The sequence below is a fragment of the Sciurus carolinensis genome, chromosome 16, assembly GCF_902686445.1.
Source record: "Sciurus carolinensis chromosome 16, mSciCar1.2, whole genome shotgun sequence".
Classification (NCBI taxonomy): domain Eukaryota; kingdom Metazoa; phylum Chordata; class Mammalia; order Rodentia; family Sciuridae; genus Sciurus; species Sciurus carolinensis.
The window spans coordinates 54,466,817-54,483,114 of NC_062228.1; the positions used below are offsets into that span (position 1 = coordinate 54,466,817).

General features: G+C 41.7%; 2 pseudogenes; both read right to left on the reverse strand.

Moving 5' to 3' along the window:
- Positions 1-349: 349 nt before the first annotated feature.
- On the reverse strand, positions 350-7,079 carry LOC124966468 (AP-2 complex subunit sigma-like; annotated as a pseudogene).
- LOC124966458 (probable ribosome biogenesis protein RLP24) lies at positions 2,389-5,008 on the reverse strand (annotated as a pseudogene).
- Positions 7,080-16,298: the final 9,219 nt, after the last annotated feature.

Below are 16,298 nucleotides of genomic sequence, written 5' to 3' on the forward strand. Positions count from 1 at the left end.
CAGCTCCTGGGAATAATGTTATTATGCTAGACAACCACAATGTCTCACCAGCTCTGCTTCTCCAGTTCCTGCCTACATTACAGTAACTTTTTTTTCCAGGAGGACCACAGGTTTATTGGGGGGTCCACACATGCTCACAGCATCACATAACAACAGAGTGGTTACTTGGGGCATGGAATGTGACCTCTGCCCACAGCAGGCCCAGAGGCAGTGGGGTGCAGTCTCCTTCCTTGTGGCTCAGACTCAACTGGATTCCTTTCTTCAGGGCAGGTGAGGGAGGGAGCTGCATGGTGGGCCTCAGGCCTGGGGGGAGCAGGCAGGCAAGTCTGAGGTGGTGGGTGGGTAACCTTCAATCCAGAGACTGGAGCATCAGCAGCTGCTTCAGTTCCTTCCTCTGGCTGGTCTTGCTGATTTTGTTGATCAGGAACCTCTCTCCATGACCCTGTAAACCTTGGAGAATTTGAACACCATGTCCTGTTCACAGATATTGTGGAAATACTCATTGAAGACCTCCATAAAGTTGTGGATGGCCTCCAGATAGGCAAGGTTATTGTCATTGACATCCACGCAGATGCAGAAGTACAGGCCAGTGAAGCATTGGTAAATGATCTTAAAGTTCTGGAACTCCACAAAGTTGGTGTGTTTGTCATCTCAAACAGTGACCATGGTGTGCACGTCCTCTATCAGCTTCTGCTTCTCATCATCATCAAACTGCATGTACCACTTGGCCAGGCATGTCTTGCCTGCCTGAAGACCCCAGACCTGATCTTGCAGCATCTGGGTGGCTCCGGCTCTGGCTGCAGTTATGGGACTCCTATGGCAACTTTTAACAATGGACTTTCTTGAGAGCTACACAAAGCTCCTAACATTGCACATTGCAACCATGGATTGCAACTGTGGAAAAACTACATAGATGTCCTAATTTCTGTAACTTCCCTGACTACAAAGATTAATGGTTGAATAGCCTTTAACCTGATAATGAGGCATATATAAATAAAGATTGCTGGTGTAACTCTTTAGATATGCATCTCCACCTGAGAGCAGATCTCCACCTAATCCCAGCTTAATCTTCAAAATCTGTTTGTGAATCTTTGTTTTCCAATCCCCATTTATCCCTTGCTGGACCAAGAGTTTGGTCACACAGGTCAAGTCATTCAACTTCACTTTATATTTTATCAATGTCTCTAAAGAACCAATTTGTAGCTTTGCTGAGGTTTTCTATTGCGTATCTATTTTCTACTTACAACTTCCAGGTCAGAACAGCAGTAGATTTTTTGGATTCATATTGGCATCCACAGACCAAGGGGGAAAAGTGGACTTTGACTCAGCACCAGGTTTCAGGGACACTCTGGGCACCGGTTGCTTGCAGTTTTTTTTTTTTTTTTGTTAACTAAACATATATTTCTCTTTAACTACATCTCCTAATTAAGTAGTATGTGTAGAGAAAGTTAATTTTTCCAACTAAAAACATACTTTGTTTAGTACCTTTAAATCATATGTAGGCACTCACTGAAAAATGTTTTTATTTTATGTACAAATAATACATACAGATGTATTACCCATAAATGCAGATGTTATACCCATAAATTCTATCTTCCATAACAATTAGGAACCTGTGTTTAAAAAAAGGGAGAAAACTACACAACAAAATTTAAAAGATATTGGAATTTCTTTGCTTCTAGATCATTGCTAGGTGGGGGGAGAGGGAGGGAGCTTGCTCTAACAGGAAACACAAATTAGAACTAAGAATTCTCTAAAGCAGAAATAATACAGTGCCATTTCAAGTAAAGATTATTCAGTTCTCCTTGTAAACACCCACGAATACCTGCCAAGAACAGGTAAACCAGGTCAAAATAACCCAGGAAACTCTGTTTCATCATATTATGCCGTTATGCTCCTTTAAGCTAATAAATCAAAACAAAAAATACTACAATAAAAATAAATGAGTTTGAGATTGTCATACAAATTCTTATTTCCTTGTTGTATCATACCTTTTCTAACATAATAAAGGGAACATTTTGCTGCAAAGAAAAAAATTTATTTTATATATCACTGGCCATGAATTTTTGTAATTAGTTATTACCTAAATGCTGTCAAGTGCCATTATCCAAAAAGCATGACCACTCTGTCCATAATCCACTTGTGCACTTATAAGCAGAATTTTCTTCATTTACATTACATAAACACGTCTATCAATGACGATGTTGCTGAGGTGCAATCTAACATCCATAATCTGACGCTTTGCAAATAGCAGCATAGGAGAAAAGTATTTGTAATTACCTTTCACTTCATTGACCATATATAAAAATCAGTAATTTAGAGTTAAATTCTGTCTCCAAAGGAGATTTTCAAATGTACACATAGAAATGGTTATAGAGATTGAGATTTTTAAGAAACATCCATGTCCACATCCTGTTGTAACTGCTGTACCATTTTTTCTTCCAGCTGCTTTCCTTTGCCTGCAAGAGGGGCTCGGATAAGATGGATGTTTTGCTTGACTTCTTTAATATCCTGAACTTTCTTAGCACTTTATTTTCTTCAATCTGTTCATTATAAATTTTGCTTGGTATTTCTTTTTGATTTCTTCAACTCTCTTCATTGCATCAATAGTTTTATTGCATAGTTCTTGCTGGTATTTGACAGGTTCATTTCTACATTTTTCAAATTCAAATGAATTATCCACTGTTAAGTTCTTTTTTTAAAATTTATTTTTATTGTAAACAAATGGGATACATCTCATTTCTGTGTTTGTACATAGAGTAACAGCATACCATTTGTGTAATCATACATTTACCTAGGGTAATAGTGTTTGATTCGTTCTGTTATTTTTCCTTCCCCCCACCCCTCCCTCCCCTCTTTTCCCTCTATACAGTCCCTCCTTCCTCCATTCTTGCCCCCCTCCCACCCCCATTATGTGTCATCATCTGCTTATCAGCGAGATCATTCATTCTTTGTTTTTTTTAGATTGGCTTATCTCACTTAGCATGATATTCTCCAATTTCATCCATTTGCCTGCAAGTGACATAATTTTATTTTTTTTTATGGCTGACTAATATTCCATTATATATATATATATATATATATATATATATATATATATCAGTTTCTTTATCCATTCATCCATTGAAGGACATCTAGGTTGGTTCCACAATCTGGCTATTGTGAATTGAGCAGCTATGAACATTGATGTGGCTGCATCTCTGTAGTATGCTGATTTTTAAGTCCTTTGGGTATAGGCCAAGGAGTGGGATAGCTGGGTCAAATTATGTTTTCATTCCAAGTTTTCTAAGGAATCTCCACATTGCTTTCCAGAGTGGCTCCTCTAATTTGCAACAATTAAACAATTGCAGTAATGTATGAGTGTACCTTTTCCCCCACATCTTTGCCAATACCTATTGTATTGTTGCTTGCATACTTGATGATTGCCATTCTAATTGGGGTGAGATGGAATCTTGGGGGTGTTTTGATTTGCATTTTTCTTATTATTAGAGATGTTGAACATTTTTTAATATATCTGTTGATTGCTTGTAGATCTTCTGTTAAGTGTCTATTCATTTCCTTAGCCCATTTGTTGATTGGGTTATTTGTAGTCTTTGTGTAGAGTTTTTTGAGTTCTTTATATATTCTGGAAATTAGTGCTCTATCTGAAGTATGAGTGGCAAAGATTTTATCCCACTCTGTAGGCTCTCTCTTCACATTGCTGATAGTTTCCTTTGCTGAGAGAAAGTTTTTTAGTTTGAATCTATCCCAGTTATTGATTCTTGCTTTTATTTCTTGTGCTATGGGAGTCCTGTTAAGGAAGTCTTATCCTAAATTGACATGTTGAAGATTTGGACCTGCTTTTTCTTCTGTAAGGTGAAGGGTCTCTGGTCTGATTCTGAGGTCCTTGATCCATTTAGAGTTGATTTTTGTGCAGGTTGAGAGATAGGGGTTTAGTTTCATTCTGCTACGTATGGATTTCCAGTTTTCCTAGCACCATTTGTTGAAGAGGCTATCTTTTCTCCATTGCATATTTTTGGCACCTTTGTCTAGTATGAGAAAATTGTATTTATTGGGTTTGAGTCCATGTCCTCTATTCTGTACCATTGATCTATCTGTCTATTTTGGTACCAATACCATTTTTGTTACTATTGCTTTGTAGTATAGTTAAAGTTCTGGTATTGTGATACCCCCTGCTTCACTTTTCCTGCTAAGTGTTGTTTTAGCTATTCTGGGTTTCTTATTCTTCCAGATGAATTTCATGATTGCTTGCTCTATTTCTGTGAGGTACATATTTATAAAGGCCATCTATGCTAAGCCCATGGCCAATATCATTCTAAATGGTGAAAAACTGAAAGCATTTCCCCTAAAAACTGGAACAAGGCAGGGATGCCCTCTCTCACCACTTCTATTTAACATTGTCCTGGAAACTCTAGCCAGAGCAATTAGACAGACCAAAGAAATTAAAGGGATATGAATAGGAAAAGAAGAACTCAAACTATCCCTATTTGCTGATGACATGATTATATATTCAGAGTAACCGGGAAATTCCACCAGAAAACTTTTACAACTCATAAGTGAATTCAGTAAAGTAGCAGGATATAAGATCATTGCTCATAAATTTAATGCCTTTTTATATATAAGTGATGAATCTTTAGAGAGAGAAGTTAGGAAAATCACCCCATTCACAATACCCTCGAAAAAAATAAAATACTTGGGAATCAATCTCACAAAAGAGGTGAAAGACCTCTACAATGAGAACTACAGAGCACTAAAGAAAGAAATTAAAGACAACCTTAGAAGATGGAAAGATCTCCCATGTTCTTGGATAGGCACTGTTAAGTTCTTTACCAGTTGCTTTCCGGAATGCTTTAGTCCACCTGACCTTGCAAGGATTGTGCTTCTATTTAAAGTTCTCATGACATTTGGATTTATAGAATCTGAATATCTTGCAATCACCGTGGATGAGCATCATGCTGTGGCAGGGGTAGATGGGCCCCAAACAGAAATAACACTTCTCCATACACATGTTGAACCTGTGTGGGACCCCACCAGCCAAACCGGGGTGAACTGGAGAGGAAGTGACCTGCTTGTAGTTTTTATTTGTGTTTCCCTAATGATTAATGATGTCCAGCATGTTTTCATATGATTATTGTCTATTCATATTTTTCCCTATTGGATTAATGTCTGTTCTTGACCTTCATCTAATTGTACATTGGGTGTTCCTTATTGAGTTGTAAGAGTTTGTTACATATTCTGGGTATTAATTTCTTATCTGGTATATTGTTAACAAATATTCTTTCCCATTCTGTGGGCTGTCTTTCCCAAAGCTTTTTATATAGGTTATAATACCATTCAATTTTGGGATCAAAGGCACAGTTTGCTGTGTACCCAACATAATACTCTATCACTTTAATACTCTCGGGCCTGGCATGGCAGTTCATACCTGTGATCCTCCCATCTGGGGAGGCTGAGGCTGGAGGATCACAAGTTCCAGAACAACTTCAGCAACTTAGTGAACACCTTAGCAATTTAGCAAGGCCTTGTGTCAAAATATAAAAATAAAAAGAGGGTTGGGGACATGGCTCAGTGGTAGAGCACTTGCCTAGCATGTGTGAGGCACTGGGTTCAATCCTCAGCACTACATAAAAATAAAAATAAGTAAAATAAAGTTCCATCAACAACTTAAAAAATAAGAGCTGGGGATGTGGCTCAGTGGTAAAGCGCCCCTTGTTGAATCCCCAATACAAGCAAAAACAAAACAACAAAAAACTTCAAAATGCGTCCACCACTCTCTCGGTTTTTCTGCGACATCCCTGTATTCTCCCCCAGGTGGCAGCAGGCGACTGCTCAGAGTATGCAGTCACTCCCAGACTTGCAACACGGAAGCGCTTCAGGTAGAGCTCGCTAGCGCAGTGCTTCTGCGCAGAGGGGGTGGATGGCCAAGTTTCTGACGCTGTCACTTCCTTGTATCACTATTCAGTAGCTGCTGCTGCCTCTGGACGCCCTGACGCTGCCGGAACCGTGACTAAGGCAGTTCTCTCGATAGGACTGGGATTTGGTGGTCTCAGTGCTGTACCAAGTAGCACTGTGGTGGTCTTCCTGAGTGTCAGGCTGTCCAAGTTCCTAGCCTTGAAAATGGAGTCCAGCGAATTGTAGCCTACCTACAAGTCACTTAGCTGCATCCACCAAGTGGATTGGAGACAGCGTGAACCTTCTTAACCTGGGTGAGAGCCAGGACACACCTATGAGGAGCAGGACGTGGTGTCTGCTTCAGTTCCCAGTCTGTCCTCCAGCCCCGCACTGGAGTTGCCTGGCAGCACACAGCCTGCGCTTGGAAACCCCAGCCCTTGGGAGCCCCGCAGCTGAGGCGGATCAGCTCCAGCTGCACCTACGCGTGCACCGCGCCCGCCGGCACTGGGACAGCCAGTCTTTGCTGTGGAACTTTGGACGAGGGATGTGAACATCCACACGAAATGGAGATCTCAGTGCTCTGAACTGCAGGGAAGCTCAGATGAGAGGTCCTGGGCATTCCTGTCTCTGCTGAAGCAGGTGCCACCATGAGGTTCTCAACTTACAAGTGTGCAGCTTCCACGGTGTTAGCAGATCATACAAAGTAAAGCTTATGATATATGTTGAAATTAATGAAACCATCTTCAAGCAATGTTATGAAGTAAAGACTCAGGTTGTTCAGATCTCCTCATTGTAACCTATGGTGTTTTTCTGTTCCAGGGCATGATATTGCACTTAGTTTTTGAGTTTCTTCAATCTCTAAACTGTGACAGATTCTCAGACTTTCCTTGATTTGATGTTTCCAGGAGTACCAGCAAGCTGTTTTGTAGAACTGTGCCTGGGATTTGTTTGATATTTTTTCCATGATTAGACAGGGGTTATTGATTTGGGGGAGGAAGGCCACAGACAGAAAGTGTCATTTCTATTGCATCAAGAATACAGCCTTTCAAGCTGGGTGCATTCCTGTAATCCCAGCAGTTTAGAAAGGGAGGCTGAGGCAAGAGGGTTGTGAGTTCAAAGCCAGTCTCAGCTACTTAGTGAGGTCGTAAGCAACTTAGTGAGACCTTGTCTTTAAGTAAAATATTTTTAAAAAGGACTGAGGATGTGACTCAGTGGTTAAGCAATCCCTGGTACAAAAAAAGAATATGTTCTTTCAATATACTTTATGATTATGATGATGATGATGATGATGATGATGATGAAATTGATCACCTGACTGATGCAATAATTTTCAGATTTTTCCAATGTAACATTCTTTATCTGCCCAAATGGTACTCTTGAGAACCAAGTTTTATTTAGAGCTCACACTTCAAAGAATATGAAATTGCTCTCTCCATCCTTGATGTGACTGCATTGGAGATGTGTCTCTTCCTTCTCATTTATTTATACAGTCATTTATTTATACCAGTAAAGTTGTCCCTTAGTGTCCTAGGGGAATGGCTCTAGGAATCCCTGGAGATAACAGAATTCAAGTATATTCAAGTATCATATACAGTGGCATAATGTTTGCTTAGAACATTTGCACAGCCCCTTGTATACTTTCTCTCTAGATTACCTATGTAACTCTTTTAGTCAGCTTTTTCACCACTGTGACTAAAGCATCTGACCAGAACAATTGTAGAGGAGGGAAAGTTTATTTGAGGGCTCACAGTTTCAGAGGTCTTAGTCCATAGAAGGCTGGTTCCATTCCTCAAGGCTCAAGTTGAGGCTGAACATCATGGCAGGAGAAGGTGGTGGAGGGAAGCAGTCATATCACGGTGATCAGAAAGCAGAGAGAGTCTCCACTCGCCAGATATAAAAATATATACACCATAGCCACAACCCCAATTAACTACTTCCTCTAGCCACACCCCCCCTGCCTCCAGTTACCACTTAATCCCATTATGGATTAATTCACTGACTGGGTTAAGACCCTCACACCCCAATCACTTCTCCTCTGAACCTTCTTGCATTGTCTCACACAAGAGGTTTGGGCGGGGGTCACCTCATATCCAAATTATCACGGTAACTAATACAATATAAGTGCTGTGAAATAGTTGTTATACTTTATTACTTAGGAAATGACAACAAAACACCTGTTTGTGTTCAGTATAGGCACAGCACTTTAAAATATTTTTGATCTATAGTTAATGCAACCTGTGAATGTGGAACACACAGATATGAATGACTACAGTAGGAACTCACTGATAGTCAGTTTTATTTGGGAGTTTGTGTTAGTCTGTCCCTGCTATAACAAAGTGCCTTAGACTGGGCCATTTTTAAATAACAAAAATTTACTTCTCCCAGTTCTGGAGGCTGAAGAGTCCAAGAACAATGTGGCAGCATGTCCCAAGTAAGGTGAGGGCTGCTCTCTGCTTACATCATGGGGTCTGCTTGCTGTGCACTCACACACACAAAGGGAAAACAGGGACAAAGAGACTTCTTGTCCTTTTATAGAAGTACAAATTTTATTCAAGAGTCAGAACCTAGTCACCTCCTAAGGTCCCCATTTCTGAATGCTATTAGATTGACAATTAAGTCTCAGACATCAACAGGGAGGGACATAAGCATTCAAACAACACCACATTTATTCAATATCACTGACCTAATTTTTACTGTGCTGCCAATTGGAGCTCCAACACATCATGACCAATGTGGGTTTTAGCATTTTTGTAACGATTATTTTTTTTTTCACTTCCTTATTACTGGCACTACATGCTCCAGGCTCAGGTTGTATGCTTCCTAACCCACACCTGGAATCAGATGTTTCTCCAAGAACAGCTTGCTTTCACATGTCTTTCCTCTTTTAAATTTATTCTGTGATTCTAATTTCTTCCTGACTTAGAGAAAAGTCAGGACAAATCACATGAATTTTTCTGGTCACTTTTATTTAACATATATTCTCACAGCTTGAAATGTCCAGAAACACCTAATCTTCATTAAAAAGTTACATTTCAGTCTATCTTGCTGGAAGCCTGTAGTCAGGACAGGGTGCAGGTGCCTTTCTCTGTCTCCCCAGCTAGACTCTACTTGAGCATCTTCTCCTTTGCTGATCTGGCTGGAATTACTCTGCTGCTGGGGCACAGGCAGGGAGGAGAGAGGCAGGAAGACTTGTAAGGCTTGTTGATTGGTAACATTAGGACTATTGGCATAAGATCTGCTATATTGCTGCTGCCATTATTCTGCCTCCCCCACACCACTTTACAATCCAGATTGTTAGCCCACAAACCTCTTCGCGAACCATTGGTTCGTTGTAATTAGCCCTCGAAATTTTACTACTTAAGAATAGCTCCCCCCTTCCCTGTTCTTTCTTTTCTCTCTCTCTCTCTCTCTCTCTCTCTCCTCTCTCTCTCTCTCTCTCTCTCTCTCTCTCTCTCTCTCTCCCTCTCTCCCTCTCTCCCTCTCTCCCTCTCTCCCTCTCTCCCTCTCCCTCCCTGTGTGCAGACACTCTGTCTGTCAGCTTAATAAAATCTCCAGCGTGAGTTCCTGCGCCTGGACTGGTTTCTGGGTGATTTCAAGGAAGATATTCCGCTGAAACCGTGGAAGTTGCAGACACGTAAGGTTGAGAACCTCGCGGTGGCACCTGCTTCAGCAGAGACGGGAATGCCGAGGACCTCTCATCTGAGCTTCCCTGCAGTTCAGAGCACTGAGATCTCCATTTCGTGTGGATGTTCACATCCCTCTTCCACTCCGAAAGTTCCACAGTCAAAGACTGGCTGTCCAGAGCTGGCGGGCGCGGTGCACACGTAGGTGCAGCTGGAGCTGATCCGCCTCCGCGGCGAGGCTCCCAAGGGCCGGGGTTTCCAAGCGCAGGCTGCAGTGCTGCCAGGCAACTCCGGTGCGGCGCTGGAGAGCAGACTGGGGTCCTGCTTTCACAGGTGTGTCCTGGTTCTCAGCAAGGTTAAGGAGGTTCACGCTGTCTCCAATCCACTCGGTGGATGCACCTAAGTGACTTGCAGGTAGGCTACAATTCGCTGGACTCCATTTTCAAGGCTAGGAACTTGGACAGCCTGACACTCAGGAAGACCACCACAGCGCTACTTGGCACAGCCCTGAGGCCACCAAATCCCAGTCATATCGAGAGGACTGCCTCAGTCACGGTTCCGGCAGCGTCCAGGGCGTCCAGAGGCAGCAGCAGCTACTGAATAGTGACACAAGTAAGAGACAGCGCCAGAAACTTGGCCATCCACCCCCTCTGCGTGGAAGCGCTGCGCGAGCGAGCTCCACCCGAAGACTACCATTGCAAGTCTGGGAGTCACTGCGTACTCTGAGCAGTTGCCTGCTGCCACCTGGGGGAGAATACAGGGATGTCGCAGAAAAACCCAGAGAGTGGTGGATGCATTTTGAAGTTTTTTGTTGTTTCTTTTTTTGCTTGTATTGGGGATTCAACCAGGGGCACTTAACCACTGAGCCATATGTCCAACTCTCTTTTTATTTTTATATTTTGACACAGGCCTCGCCAAATTGCTGAGGTGTTTGCTAAGTTGCTGAAGTTGTTCTGGAACTTGTGATCCTCCAGCCTCAGCCTCCCCAGATGGGAGGATCACAGGTATGAGCTACCATGCCAGGCCCGGGAGTATTAAAGTGATAAGAGTATTATTTTGGGTACACGGAAACTGTTTCTTTGATCCCGAAATTAAATGATATTATAACCTATTTAAGAAGCTTTAGAAAAGACAGCCCAAGAATGGGAGAGAATATTTGCTAACAATATGTCAGGTAAGAAAAGAATACCCAGAATATGTAAGGAACTCTTACAACTCAATAAGAAGCACCCAATTTACAATTAGATGAAGAACAAGAGTAGACATTAATCCAATGGGGAGAATACAAATAGACAATAACCACATGAAAACATGCTGAACTTCATTAATCATTAGGGAAATGCAAATGAAAACCACAAGTAAATAACACTTCTCTCAATTTGGGTGGCTGTGACAAAATAAATAAATAAACAACAAGAGTTGGCAAGGATATCAAGAACTGGAAACTTGTGTGTTGGTAGTCCAAATACAAAAAAATGGTTCAATTTAGCGGAACAAAGCAGACCTGACTTTCCTCTGCACTTATATGAATACACCACAGTGATTCTTACAAGCATGCGTATCCACAAAGCACTTACTTAATAGCAGAAAGACAGAGTAGAGGGAAGGGAATAGGGCGAGAGAGAAGCAGGGGGAAAAGGGAAGTGCTGGGGACTAAGTAGAGCAAATGATATTCCATGCTTTTAAATTACATCAAGATGAATCCTAACATTATATATAACTAAAAAGAACTAATAAAAAGAAAAAAATGGTTTCATTGCTGTGGAAAACAATTTCCTCAAAAAATTAAAAAAAATTATCAAGTAACCCAGCAATTATAATCCTGGATATATACCCCAAATAATTGACAATAGGTACTTAATAGATACTTGTATGTAAATACTCATATCAGCTTTGGTAATTGTCTGTAATGGCCCAAAGGTGGCCACAACCCATGTCCATGAACTCAAGGATGCATACTCCAATTCTGTTAGCCTTGAAAGCACCATGCTAAATGAAATAAACTGGACATATTTTATGATCTCCCTTGTATAGGGCATCTAAAATCAGCAAATTTTATTTGGGATGATGAAAATTTTATTTGGGATGATGGAGGCAGATGGACATGATGGTTGCTGAACCTTGTGATGTACTTAACCTCATCGAATGGAACTGTAAAAATGGTTAAGATGCTAAGGTTTACGTGATGCACATTTTCCCACAATGAAAAAGGATTGCAGAAACTCATTGGACCAAAAAAGAAAAAAAATTAAGGATGTGAGGTGGCCATCTATGCCCCTGTGGATACTATTGATCCTGGTAGTCTGTTAAAAGTAGCTTGTAAAACTCATGGGGATGTCAGTAAAAATGGTTCACAGCAGTCCCTTCTCCATGGGGCTAAGTTGACCTAAAGTGATCTTCTCCCAATTACTTTTCTTTATTAAAAATTTTTGTATCATGTATTTATGAACAAGAGCATTCTCAATCTGTTTAATCAGACTCACCTCCCCCGTTTAGATCGTTTCCAATCTCTTACTAGTGAAAGCAATGTCATAATAAAGAGCAGTGTTGTGGTTTGGATATGAAGTGTCCCCTGAAGACTCATGTGTTGAAATCTTCGTTCAAAATGCAGCAAGGCCAGAGGTGGGGCTTTCAGGAGATGATTGCATCTTGAGTGCTCTGACATCATCAGTGGATTAATCCATTGGTAGGTGGACAGACCACTGTGAGGTGAACCCTACGTGGAGGAAGTAGGTCACTGGAGGCATGCCTGGAAGGGCATGTTTTGTCCCCAGGTCCTCCCTGTGGCTCCCTGGCTACCATGAAATAAGCAACTCTCCCTGCCATGCTCCACGAAGTCCTTCCTGACCTCAGGCTCAGAGCAGTGGGCCAGCCCACCATGGTCTGAAACCTCTGAAACCAGGAGTCAAAATAAACTTTTCCTCCTATAATATGTTTAAGTCAGGTATTTTTATCACCGAGATGAACAACTGACTAACACCATCAGCATACAGAAGTGTGCCTGTCTCTAGGACTAAAATATATGCACAATACCTATCTCTGAGTCAAAAAGTGACTCACTGTATACTTCAATAGACATTGGAAAAATTTTCCGGGGAGAAGCCCTATTAATGTACATTACTTATAGCAAATCTAGAATGACTGTTTCTTCACATTCTCTCCTTTTTTCCATCTTCTTCAACAGAACTTTTTATTAAAATGTCATAATGCAAGCCTGTAATGTAATAATCCTGGACCTGTAATCATTCAGGGGTCCTTCTGAACTCAGTTCAGCTCCCCCCAGCCATGCCTCTCCACCACAACCACCACCCACTCTTCATGGGTCCTCTAGACTTGGTCCCTATGCCAGGCCCAGGTCCCAGGACCAGTCACACTGCACTATGCCTGAGATGGGTGCACCCCAGCCAGTGCCCCACCATGGTCCCCCAGTCTCCACGTGATCTTGAAGCCCACCAGATCAAGGTCTGCACCTCCTGCAGCATCCCTGAGCCTTGGTGCCAAGTCAAAATGAACTTTTCCCCCTCCACTTGTGAATGCCAATATGAATCCAAATAGAGAGTCTTTCTAATGATAAAGAATGCTGCCTGATAAAACACTCCGCCTTTTTAAAATTTTGTTTATTTTATTTTAACCCTGGATGGTTCCAAAGAAACTGTGTTGGGATAAGATAACCTGAAGGCAACTGATCACGGAGAGATGCTACAATCTGTTGCAAATTTTTTCCCTCCACCTCCAAGTTTAATATAAATGACAGGGTCTTACTTTCCACAGGCATCAATGGACCCTTCTCACTCTAACTGTGGGGCTTTTATCCTTTTTCATAAGTGTTACGGAATCATTTAAGCGCGGGGTCAACGACGAGTTAAAAATGGATCAAACAGCTGTTTGTCACATTCACATTCTCTCTCAGAAGAGCCTCCCTCTTCCAGGGTTTTCAAGTCTAAACCCCAGAAGTGACCACTAGGGGGCAGCAAAAGTTGCACTGGGAAGGGAGGGAGGCGCAGACCCCGAGTGCGCAGGCGCCTACTGTAGGGCTTACTTGGGCCCACGGGGCTGAGGGAGTTCACTCCCTGCCAAAATTCCAATGCTGTCACGTAAGGAAATTGCAAGTGCGGCCCTTGGAGGTTTGAAAAGTGTGCACCCTTCCCCTTGGATGTCCTCCCGCTGTCGAAACTGGAGCTCCCCGCCTTGAAACTGGAGCTCAGAGAATTGCAGTGCTTCTGGTTTTGCAGCCTACGCAAGTCACTAAAGTGCATCCTCCTGAGGACTGGAGACAGCGTGCACCCCATTAAGACTCAGAGAGCCAAAGTACACACGTGTGGTTCGGGGGGTTTTCATGTCTGCCTCTGTCCCCAGCCTGGCACCGGAGACTCCAAGTCGCGCACTGTATTTGGAAACCCAGCACCTGGAGAAATGCAGCCCCAGCGCCTCTGCTCCAGTTGAACCTACGTGTGCAGGACTCCAGCCAGCTCAGTGGCAGCCTGGCTTTGGCTGAGGGATCTTCAGGAGAGGACGAAGGGTGTGAATAGCCATTGCTGTCCTCTCCAGGGAAGTTCAGATGAGAGATCCTTGACGCTCCCGTGTCTGCAGAAGCCAGATGCCACCGCGAGGTTCTCAGCCTTACATGTCTGCGTTGTCCACGGTGTCAGTGGACGATCACCCTACTGTTACAAATCAGGGAGGAGCCTTCCTGCCTCCGTCCTCCCCGCCTGTGCGCCCAGCAGCAGAGAAATAGAAGCCAGGTCAACGGAGAAGATGCACAGGTTGGGGAGACAGAGAGAAAGGCACCCATGTCCTGTCCTATGTCAAGCTTCTGGGAAGATAGAATGAAATGTAACTTTATTTTTTAAAATCCACTTTTTTATTGGTGCATTCTAGCTGTACATAATATTGGAATTTGTTGGTACATATTTGTACATGCACACAATATAGCAATATAACTTGGCAAAATGTAACTATTTTAAAAGACTTTTATTTTTACAGACTGCATTTTGCTTCATTGTACACAAATAGGGTACAACCTTTCATTTGTATGGTTGTGTACAATGCAGATTCACACCATTCATGTAATCATACATATACATAGGGTAATACTGTCTGTTTCATTCTACTATCTTTCTGTCCCCCAACCCCTCCTGCCCCATTTTCTTCTACACCATCCAAAGATCCTTCATTCTTCTCTTCCCCCATGCCCCCATCATATATTGTCATGCACTTATCGGAGAAAACATTTGGCCTTTGGTTTTTTGGGCTTGGCCTATTTCACTTAGCATGATATTTTCCAACTTCATCCATTTACCAGCAAATGCCATAATTTTATTCTTCTTTATGGCTGAGTAATATTCCACTGTGTATATATACCACAGTTTCTTTATCCTTTTGTCAATTGAAGGACATCTAGGTTGGTTTCACAATCTAGCTATTGTGAATTGAGCTGCTATGAACATTGATGTGACTGCATCACTTCAGTATGCTGATTTAAATCCTTTGGGTATAAACTGAGGAATGGGATAGATGGGTCAAATGGTGGGTCCATTTCAAGTTCTCTGAGAATCTCCATACTGCTTTCCAGAGTAACTGCACCAATTTTCAACTCCACCAGCAATGTATGAGTATGCATTTTTCCCTACATCCACACCAACACTTATTATTCCTTGTGTTCTTGATAATAGCCATTCTAATTGGAGGTCAATGAAATTTTAGAGTGGTTTTAATTTGCATTTCTCTGATTACTAGGGATGATGAGCACTTTTTCATATATTTGTTGATCACCTGTGTATCTTCTACTGTGAAGTGTCTGCCCATTTCCTTATCCCATTTGTTGATTGGGTTCTTTGTATTTTGGGTGTAAAGTTTTTTAAGTTCTTTACAAACTTTGGAGATGAGTGCTCTGACTGAAGTGTGTGTGGAAAAGATTTTCTCCCACTCTGTAGGTTCTCTTTTCACATTATTGATTGTCTCCTGTGCTGAGAAAAAACTTTTTAGTTTGAATCTATTCCATGTATTGATTCTTGCTGCTCATTTCTTGTGCTATGGGGGTCTTGTTAATGAAGTTTGGTCCTATGCCAATGTAATGGAGATTCAGACCTACTTTTTCTTCTATTTGGTGAAGGGTCTCTGCAATAATTCCTAGATCTTTGATCCATTTTGAGTTGAGTACAGGGTGGGAGATAGGGGTTTAATTTCATTTTATTGCATATGAATTTCCAGTTTTGCCATCACCATTTGGTGAAGAGGATATCTTTTCTCCATTGTAAGTTTTTGGCACCTTCGTCTAGTATGTTACTGTACTTATGTGGGTATGTCTCCATGTCTTCTATCCTGTACCATTGGTCTACCTCTCTATTTTGGTGCCAGTATCATGCCATTTTTGTTACTATTGCTCTATAGAAGAGTTTAAAGTTGTGATACCTCTTGCATCACTCTTCCTGCCCAGGATTGCTTTGGCTATTCTGGGTCTTTTGTTCTTCCAGATGAATTTCATGATTGCTTTTTGGTTTCTATGAGAAATGTCATAGAAATTTTAATGGGAATTACGTTAAATCTGTATAGCACCTTTGAAAGAAAGGCCATTTTGATATTATTTCTGCATATCCAAGAAAATGGGAGATCTTTCCATCTTCTAAGGTCTTCTTCCATTGCTTTCTTTAATATTCTGTAGTTTTCATTGTAGAGATATTTCACCTCTTTGGTTAGATTGATTCCCAAGGTTTTTTGTTTTTTTTTTGAGTCTATTGCGAATTGAGTTATTTTCCTAATTTCCTTTCAGATGTTTCATCACTT